The sequence below is a fragment of the Stegastes partitus genome, unplaced genomic scaffold (genome assembly GCF_000690725.1).
Source record: "Stegastes partitus isolate 25-593 unplaced genomic scaffold, Stegastes_partitus-1.0.2 Scaffold216, whole genome shotgun sequence".
Classification (NCBI taxonomy): domain Eukaryota; kingdom Metazoa; phylum Chordata; class Actinopteri; family Pomacentridae; genus Stegastes; species Stegastes partitus.
In genome coordinates this window covers 166,457-176,926 of record NW_007577947.1, presented here as the reverse complement: position 1 = coordinate 176,926, position 10,470 = coordinate 166,457, and positions in this window count along the sequence as shown.

Below are 10,470 nucleotides of genomic sequence, written 5' to 3'. Positions count from 1 at the left end.
GTAACAGACGTAATTACAATATCAAAGACAAACATGACAACATAAGTCATGAAATTGACAGGGCTGAAGTCATAACGGTGCCGGATTCTGTCTGCTTTAGGCATGAGATGCTCCGTCTGCCCCTGCAGTAAATCAGAGCTGTAAATCAGATATGTTAAGGCCTCGCTGGTGTTGTTGTAACAAAAAAGCACATGTCCTGACTGTAAGCCCAGCTCTGGTGATACATCACGCAGCCCAACAGCTGAGTGTGACAAGCTCATCTGTCCCAGTCAGGAGAGCTCTGCCTGTTTGATGAAGGACTCTGGAGGAAAGCTGCGAACACAAATCAGAGCTAAACAGATGATGAAACATTATAAAGCCCAAACTAGCTCACTGAGTCATAATAAGCTGAGCTTGCAGGGGCCTAATGCGAGGTGAAGTTTTACGACCACTCATCTGCTCCAAGGACTTGGAACTAACAGCAGCAGCAGTCCTCCGGTGGTGGTCTGCTGGCTGCCGAGCTCCGACACCGGAGCAGCCAGGAGTCACATGACGGGCGCCGTCACATGCGCGCAGTTGGTGGTTTTCAGAGCGCGGAGCGGACGGCCGGTCCGGCTGTCGGGCTGCGTCCACACGACCGGGTCCAGCTGTTGGCAGAAAGCATGCGGAGGGAGCGGCGGGCGTCTGGACGGCCAGATTAGATGCTGCTTATTGGGCCCTAAAGAGGCCGCAGACTGACAGACGCAGGCAGGTGAAGGAAACACTAAAAATAACAGCAGCAGACATGCAGACGGACAGATGGAAAATCGGACAGAAAGTGATAAATGGGGTCATTCTGAAGTTGTTTTTAGCCACGTTAGCACCGGGACACTAGAGACGTGACAGTCTACGGTCCAGACTGAAATATTCCAACAACTACTGGATGCATTGGCACAAACTTTTGCAGGAGACATTCATGGTACCCACAGGATGAGTCCTAATGACTTTGGTGATCCCTGATGTTCACTCTGCTAACACTGTGAGGCTCACGCTTGTGGGTTCAAAGTGAAATAGCTTGACAACAGATGCAGTCAGGCCTCAAAAATGCCCCACGCAAATGGCAACATCTGGCTCAGCTGCTGCAAACATGTAAACCCAGTAAACAAACTGGATGTGCGCGTTTACACACTGGTGGAGGTGATCAATCTAAAAGAAGGCAGACGAGTTGAAGCCAATCAGAGTGTTTCCATGGCCACAGTAGTAAACAAAACAGTGTATCTGGAGGATTGTGTACTGATGTGACCTTTGAATCACTCACAGAGGAGGAATTTCTGTCTGAACAGTCGCTGATCTGTAACCGTAAAGCACATCTTTGTTGGCAGCTTTTGAAATGTCACAAAAAAAAAGTAAAAAAGTAAATTAAGCTTTTTTTTTTTCCCTTAAAACTGTTTTCAACTGAATGAAGTTCACATTGTTGAACGTGGCTGTTCTGTTGTTTGCCAGTTGGTTAAAGAAGAAACAAGAGGAAGAAGACAAAACAAACAGAACTTTAGCCGTCTTTGAGAGAAAAATGCTTCAGGAATTGTTTTCAAAAAGGCAAGTTTTTCCATCGTTCTTTCACGTCAGCTGGTATTGGTCAAATCTAATGCCGTCTGGAGGCAAAGACAACAAGAGGAGCAGAAACAGCAGATCAGTGGTGAGTTAAATGTTCACTGCATCAGAATTTAATTTGAAAAAGGTGTTTTTATCTCCCATGATAATAATAGTAATATAAATTTCAATTTTTTTAACAGCACTTTTAAAAACATAAAGAGCTTTGATGCACTCTAATGCAAAAAATCCCAGAAGTGTCCAGTCAAGAGTCAAGTCAAGTTAAGTCATTATTATGTATGTAACACATTATGCACGTTTATAGTTTTTCGAAAAAGTAAAAAAAACCCTTAAATGTGCAAAATTCTTATAGGGAAAATTCAGATCAGATTTTTCCACTAATTTTTCTGATGCGATGCTTCAAAATGCGCGTTTGTTGGACGTGTTGATTGTTTTCAGCAGAACTGAGTCCAAACAAAAGTGAGCTACTTTCATGCTATAGTGATTCTAACCGCAAAGCTCCGACTGCAGCTTGGACTTGTTTGGCATTAATATTTTTCTCGTAACACACCGCAGAATGCAGCGACACATGAAACTGATCTGACCATGTCTGCGGCCTGAGTCAAAGTTTCCACATTAAAACATCTCCTCATCGAACAAACGGATCACGTCGAGATGTTCACGGTTCGCGATCCTCTAACTTCCCCTCTTTAGCACCACCAGAAAGTTTTTTTTAACTGAAATGTCTCGACGCTTGGTTCCGATGTGAAGTTCTACTGTAGCACCAATAAACATGCAGGTCCAGCTCAGTTCCTGGCTGTGTTTTAGTCGGCTCCATTCAAATGTGTGTTGTTGTTTCCTTTTATATACCCTACGGACATTTCCCAGGGAACACCGCATTGTTTTGCAGGGATTAAAATTCACTGAAGATTATATCTGCTCCAGCACTGCAGAACAATGCAGAGGGATGTGGGGGTCTCCCTGTCACGGCCCAGTAAGATGGCCGCCCACCCATTCTGATCAGAGCCTGTGGCATGGCATGAGCCCAATTAGAGGCTGATCCATAAGAACAACTCGTATGTAAAACCATGGAGCTCACCACCCTTTAACTCTGACGTGTTTTCAAGGTGACTGTGGGCGCAAGAGTAATCCTGTTTTCTTACCGTTCACACTGTGTGTTTATACCTTATTTATTAGACCCCAGAGAGAAGCACTCTATCATCCCTGTTTAATTTCATATTGTGCAATGAGATATGCTGCTCTCAGTACTTTTCTTTAAACCGTCTCTGGAAAACTTTCTGAGTCAGCAGAGAGAAACGCAGCCTCGCAGCAGCAGCAGCAGCAGCTTCACCGACACAGGATCTGATCTGTGAATGGCCCTCAGTGAAATCCACAGTAACAATGTGGCTCATCGATGAAAAACCTTCATTGTCTTTGCTCCGGCTCTCAGAGGAGTCGCCGCACAAAGGGGGGTTTTGTCACGGTGCCCGACCTCTCGTCTTTGTCCGACGTACACCCATTTATACTGCAAACAAGTCAAGTCTGCGGCGTAAAGGTGATGCGGGAGGGTTTTCTAAACACGTCCTGTTCCAGATAAGAGCCGTCGCTCTCTTTTGCTCCTGTCAGCTACTGAGCGAGCGAAAATTTGTTTATTCTCTGCTTTTGGACGCTGCAGCACAAAGCAGATAATTAAGGCGGCGGTGCTGGTGATATACTGCATCATTTCAACGCTCCGCTGTACATCACAATGGAAACCCACACTTGTGGCATGTAAATCACAAAAGGCCGAGTGAAACAGTAGCCGTCCACAGACAGACGGACCGGATTTTCCAACCGTACGCTGCAAGAAAACTTTCACAAAGAATGGACGTTTTTGTGTGATTTGTTATTAGTGGATTTGGACGATGTCGAGTTAATGACTGGTTGTGTAAAGCGTCGTTTCACTGACTCATTCACTCCCTCATTTGTTGCAGGATTTTGCTTGGGAACAAAACCTAAATATAGCAAATCAAGAATTAAAAAACAAAGACACACAAACAGAACGTTGCCCTGCTTTGTGCCACAGTCTGAAAACGTCTAAATGCAGCATCCTGTTTGTCTTGTGGAGCAGATGGAGCCTCCCAGCTGTCGTCGTGAAGATGCAGATGTTTAAATGGTTTCTGAGGACCTAAATCCCTAAACCTGCGATGACTTCGCAACCAGCAGAGACACGTTTTGAACTCAACATTGAGAAATTACCACAAGTCGATATTGTAAACAATCATTACTTATGATTTCAGCTGATGTGGAGCAACGCTGTGATTCACTTGGATTCATGCTTGTAGCCACCTGGACAGTATTAGTACACTAGCTCTGTGTTTGGGTCTAAAAGGCTATAATAATAAGATCTAAAAATGACTTGATCAATGGTATATCTGTAGTTGACCTTCCAGCGTTTCCAACAACATTCAAACTCTGAGAAATCCCTAATTTGATTGGGTGTAACAGCGCGTTTAATTCTTGTTGCTCTGCGTCATATTGTCTTCACCCACTGTAACCTGATAAGCTCCAGATGATACATCAGAAGGAAGAAGAAGAAGTAAACTAGCCTATTAGACACAGTTTTATTGTTTGTGTAACTCATTCTTATGTGTTTACGATTATTTAGTTTGACAGTTTTGACCACAGGTAACAGCACTAGATGACCCAACAATAACCACAATTTCAATTAGTCTCCAGCAAAAAGGCCTCGTGGAGCAAGATGTCAGCATGTTCCTGACAGAGAAGCACATTTTCTGGAGGATTTATTTGAGCAGTCTGTCATAAATACGCTGTAGTTTGACAGTGGAAGTGTTTCACCATGGTGCTGACTGCTTGAAAAAACACCACATGGACATGTTAGCAAGGTGAAAAGTTGATTAGAAAAATGGGACTTAACATGAATATACTTGACTGAAGCTTTAGTACATTATGTCGTCTGTGAACCTGATTTCTGCTTGAGTCATATCTGATAGGTTTCTATGTACAGTAGTGGTGAAGACAGCAACTCCCATGATCCCATATTGCTCCACAATGTCTCCAAATTTCATCTTTTGTTAGTATTTTGAGACCCAAACAGCAGAAATTGCATATTGTTTGTAAGTACTTTTCTACCTTAGTGCTACTCAAAGCAGCTTTCCACTGCAGGAGCTCGACTTAGGCACTGAGATTTGCAGGAACGAGCCTGTAATGGGCCCTTTCAGCTTTTCTGTTTCCATTGCGGTGTTGGATCCAACAGATTCGACCGCGCTGTCAACTCGCGAGGGCCTCAAAACAATGACAAATTGCAGTTTTTGGACGCAACTCCAGTTCTATGAGCACATAGGAAACAGAACAATGGAGGTTTGTTGCGTTGGCCTATATGGTGGATTTTATGTTGACGATGCCAAAGTGCTCAATGAGGGCGATGAGGGGGCAGAAAAATGGGGCTCGTTGTCCTAAATGAGTGTCGAGACCTGCGCAGCAGTTTTTCTGGGTCGCTCAGAATCACCGACTAAGTAGTTTTTTCTCCCCCAAAAACAACATTAAGGACGTTTCTTCGGAAGCAACTTTAGGTTTAAGTGTCTCGGGACGCTTATGAAGAGGCTGAAGGTCGAACCCTCAACCCCGCCATCAGCGAACATCCTGCTTTACCACGTGGTTGCTCTTCGGAGCTCACATCCTTCATAAGTTCACTAACTAACTGTCCTCTGGAGGTGAAAGCTAGCAGAGCTGAGAGAGCGAGACAAAACCAAGAGCTGAACCGCACTAAAAAGGTCAGTAGAGCTGAGAGGAACTGCAGCGTCAGACGGATTCATCACCGCATGTGACACCTTTCACATATAAGCAGTCGCTGATCCATTATTAATATAAAGATATTGATCAGAGCAGCTACGAAACGGTAGTAGGCCACAAATTCAGGGATTTCTTGAAAAGCTCAAGAGCAGCAACTAAACAGAACTCCTGGTGAAACTTTTCTTGTGACAGCCAACATCAACAACAACAAAAAAAAACGTTTCACTTCTCGCTCATGTGAAGCGACGACAGGAACGACTTCTGAGTGAAACAGAGCAGACTTTGATTTTCTTCCCGGTGCTCGGCGCTGCAGGTGGCTGCAGCCCCGAAGCCTCACACGCTTCACACCGAGAAGAGACCGCAGGCCATGTGACAACATTTTTGTTGTAACTGCTCCGCGCTCTCCCACCCTCTGCAGCGTTTCATTATTTCCAAACCCATGAGCTCAAACAATTTGTCTGTTCAGCTCAGTCAGCTGTGGCCTTTGATGTGAGCCTCCCCGGTGCTGCGGTCGTGTTCATTAGCTAAAAAACTGTGTGTTTTTCAGACGAGAGGAGGAGAGTCGGAGCGCAAAAAACCGAAGCGTCCGACTCTCGCTGCTACTTAATAAATGATGGAAAGTGACGAGTGAAAACAATGCTGCCGATAGGAGGAGGAGAATGAGGTGTTTTTTAGCAGTTAAAGTCTGATGCTGAAGTCTTGATGTTTCCTTCTCTGGATGGGGTCTTTAAAGAATGTTGAAAGGACGTGCTGCTGTTTTACGAGGTAACAAAACTAAACACATTTGCTGACGGATTCATTACGTGTGAAGAAAAAATGCCCCCTCGCAGCCATCTGCCAAAAACTTAAGAAAAGGAAAAACAAGAGGTAACCCAAGCCCACCAACACGGCCTTGTTTACCCGCCCTGCCTGCACAAACATGCAGATGGTAGCAGTGATGGATTAGGACGAGGTTATCCCAGTCAGGCAGCGCTCTGATAATAGGCTGAGTGCTTTTGGGCCGGGCCGAAGTGGAAGCTGGAGTGATGAAAGTGAAGTCCAAGAAGGGAGATTTCTCCCCAACATGCCACAAGGGATTAAGTATCTGGTTTCTCCTCGCCGCTCCTAATCTGGACCAGAGGGGACGATTGTCACTTTGCTAAACAGCACACACTGATAGTGTTTGTGGCACCTCCAAAGCCAGGTCAACACGGCGGATTAACCGCAGCCACTTAGAGCGGGAGGGCCTGGATTAGAGATGCCATTGTAAATTCCTTTGTAAATGTTTTCGGGGCACGATTTGAGTGTGAGAAGTTCAGAGTATATTAAGGGGGACGCGTCTTGCTCCCTGGACGGGCGACGGGACGGAGCTGTGGGTGGTCAGCGGCCCTTCAGGTGCGCCAGCGGCCCCGGCTGCCTCGCTCAGTGATGAAGAGGGTGCTGAGTTGGACAGGATGGAGGGCCGGGCGAGACGGGTCACTTAGTTACTACACAGGTGAGGACGGTGAAGGAGGCTGAAGGTGACAGAGACGGATGGAGTCTGGCCTCAGCGGCTGCTTCACTTCATGTGGGGGGAGAACGTCACCATCGATCCGTCTGTGGGCTGCTACTGCTGCTAGTAAAGCTGGTTCATCCAGAGAACAGCTGAGTCAAACTATTATGTTTATCATCAGTCTGTCAGGTTTTTATATTGTCTGATTAACCCTGTGAACCCCAAAACCCGGCAGTGGGTTTGAGAGGAATATTATCCATAAAAAAATAATAATAAAATGTCAAAATAACACGACTTATCAGAGACAGAAACAGAAGGAATCATCAGCTTTCTGACAGTAGTTTAACTACTTATTCATAAGGGGCTGTTTCATCAGAAATCTTAACTAAATCTAAACTTAAAATCTTGATATTTTATTAAAGAAATCCCCTTTCTTCTACACGTCCCATTTGAAAAATCACTAAAACTGTACCGTTTGAGGTAATCACATTGTGTAAATGACAAAAAAGTTTGAGCTTCTTGACACAACATTCGTGTCTCAGCTGTGACCAACAGTCACATGACAACAATTCAGAGTTTTCATCTGAACTGCAGGCTGTGTTTACACATAGCGAATCAAAAGGAAGTATGGAAACACACACAATTTAAGTGGTAAAAGGTCTACAATATTTAAAACCGCCATTTCTCCTGTATTGGTGACACCTGTTGGCACTTATAGATATGTTGCACATGTTGATTCCAAAGACACTTTTGAATTCTTTCTCCTTCTATCCATGGCTGTGCTGTTTGTCCAGAGAGATGCTGAACTTTATATAGCAGGAAAAGAAATGAGCCCAAAGTGAGTAAAACTGTTACAGGAGTGAAAATGGCCAGAAACAGCTTGGAGCTTAGAGGGTTAACTTGATCTGTAAATGTCAAAAACACCAACGACAGTCCAGTTACAGCGATATCAAACAGAAATAAAGCAGCAAATCTTCATATTTAAATGTTTTGAACCATTAAATAATGACGTTTTTTGATGGGACTTGAGCAGGACACCACCCATGTTACTCTGTGAATGTAACATGACATGTTGGGGAATAAAAATGATACATTTACACCCTTTATCTTGTAAGAAACTGCCAGCAAGGACCTGTGGGACATATGAAATTGACAGCAACTATAGAAAAACCAGCAGACGTCAAACTCAAACTCAAAAAAGAAAAAGCAGCACCTGTGTGCATGAATGACTCATTGGTTCATTTACCCAGAAGTAAAGTGGTTTGATCTGATTTTTGTTCTGCTGGTCAACTAATGGACGTGACCTTAAAGGTTCTTTTGACCTTTGTAATTGTACTTTGAGAAAAGAAATCTTAACTCCAGGGCATCCAGGTGGCCTCTAATGCAGTGGTTACCAAAGTGAAGCTCTGGATCCACCGGGGGGTCATTAGAGGATTTCTAGAAGTCAAATAAAAACAATTAGAAGTTTCTATCGAACTTCTTAGGAAAGATAAAAAACCTGAGAGTCTACAACAGGGGTGCCCAATCTTGTTCCTCAAGGGTCACAATCCTGCATGTTTTAGATGTCTCCCTCTTCCAAACACACCTGATTCAAATGATCAGCTCATCATCAAGCTCTGCAGAAGCCTGATAACGATCCTGATCATGTGAATCAGGTGTGTTGGAAGAGGACCAGGATTGGACGCCCCTGGTCTACAACGTAGTGCAGTTTATACATTACTTTGACTGAGTCATTCTGCTATTCACTGATTCAGAAATACAGCAAAACAAACTTATAGTTGTGTGCTTTTGTTTTGTCATCATGCCTGTTTTAAATAGGTCTACTAGTGTGTGTGTGTGTCTGTGGCTGTGTGTAATGTTTGTGTACTTCAACCACCTCTGGGATGGCCAATAAAACGCTGACATAAACCCTCACACTCAGATGCATTTATTTCTACAAATAAAGATCGTTTGAGCAAACTGCCATCGTCAGGATGAGAAGAACCCGATCGCACCTGACAGCTGAGGCAGGTGCTTCAAATCAGCTCGATCAATCTGACCGAGGGAGGCCTCAGAGCAAACACAAAAACCTTTAAATCAAGACGTCAAAGCGGTGCAAAGCAGAAAAAAATAGAAAATAGAAAGCAAGTGAGGTGTAAATGAGAAGAAAAATCCACAACACAACCCTGTACGAGTGCAAAAATACAATATTCAATATTAAAGGTCAATGAAAGAAAGCTAGATCAGTTAAAGAATGAATCCATTTAACAGGAACGTGTCAAACACCTCAGTCTGCCATGTTGGTCAGAAGCAAAACTGCAAAAAGATCGTTAGCAGGAGGAACGTTCTTCAGCTGTCAGGGAGATCGTGAGCTAACAGTTGGTCATCATCAAAAGCAGGGGTGTCCAATCCTGGTCCTCGAGAGCCCCTATCCAGCATGTCTTAGATGTTTCCCTCTTCCAACACACCTGATTCACGTGATCAGGATCATTGTCAGGCTTCTGCAGAGCTTGATGATGAGCTGATCATTTGAATCAGGTGTGCTGGAAGAGGGGATCATCTAAAACATGCTGGCTCGGGGCTCTCCAGGACCAGGATTGGGCACCCCTGATCAAAAGGAATCGAATCTAATCAAAACTAAGAGAAATCCAGCAAGTTTCATCTAAATCCTGATGGATCACTTGTTTAATGGTTTTATTCGCTGTGCAGATGATCCTGGCGTTAAAACGATTTAACTAACCAGCAGTCTGACCTCAGGTTCCATGAGACGTCTCATTCTGTGGCTTTCAACTGCAACACATGATCTTCCTCATGTTGCCCAGCCTTCTTTGAAACAGTTTTTCCAGGGTATTTTTCAAAGACTTGTTCACCACGTTGCTGCTTTACAGTAGAAACTGAATCAGTTCTGGAGCTTTTGGCTGATGAGTCAGTCTTCCTCAGCAGACGAGTCCAAGTGTGAAGGTGTAGTGCTCGTTTAACCCTCTGATTACCTTCACATTTACTGACATCTTTTATCCTCGGGTTCAGTTTGACCCCAGCAATTTAAACTTCCAGATAATGATCATAATTAAAATTGTTACCTGAGTGTATGTGTAACTATCCCTTTAAATAAAACTGAAAAAATTACATCAATCACTTATTTAGAGACGTCAAATTGACCCCAAAGGAGTTAAACCGTTCAGACGCTCCAGAAGAGTTAAACACCTTTATTTACAGACTCTTCTTTTACCACCAACCGAAATGTGTGTGCGGCTATTGCAAAATGATCACATGTGGTGGAAGGAGAAGATGTCAAAACAAAGAGAAAAGTTTAGCAACAGCAAAGAGGAACTTGAATCATCGTCATCTCCACTGACTAAACTAAAAATCACACCATCTACTATCTGTATTTACAGTTGTGTTGGTCTTTAAGTTAATTTCTTTTTTGTCCTTCAAATAAAACATCATCAAACAGAATTCTTCATCATTTATTTGCGGAAAATGATCCGATGTTACATGTAAAAGTATTTCAACCTCTGCTTTCTGTATCTGGTGTGAAAGTTCTGCTCATCAGTTTCGAGGAATTTCAGTCGACTCCTTTTCGCAAAACCGCCTCAGCTCGGGCCTGTTGGTGGGTTTTCCTCACATGAACTCCTCGCTTCAGGTTCTTCCATAACATTTCTATTGGATTAAGGTCAGGA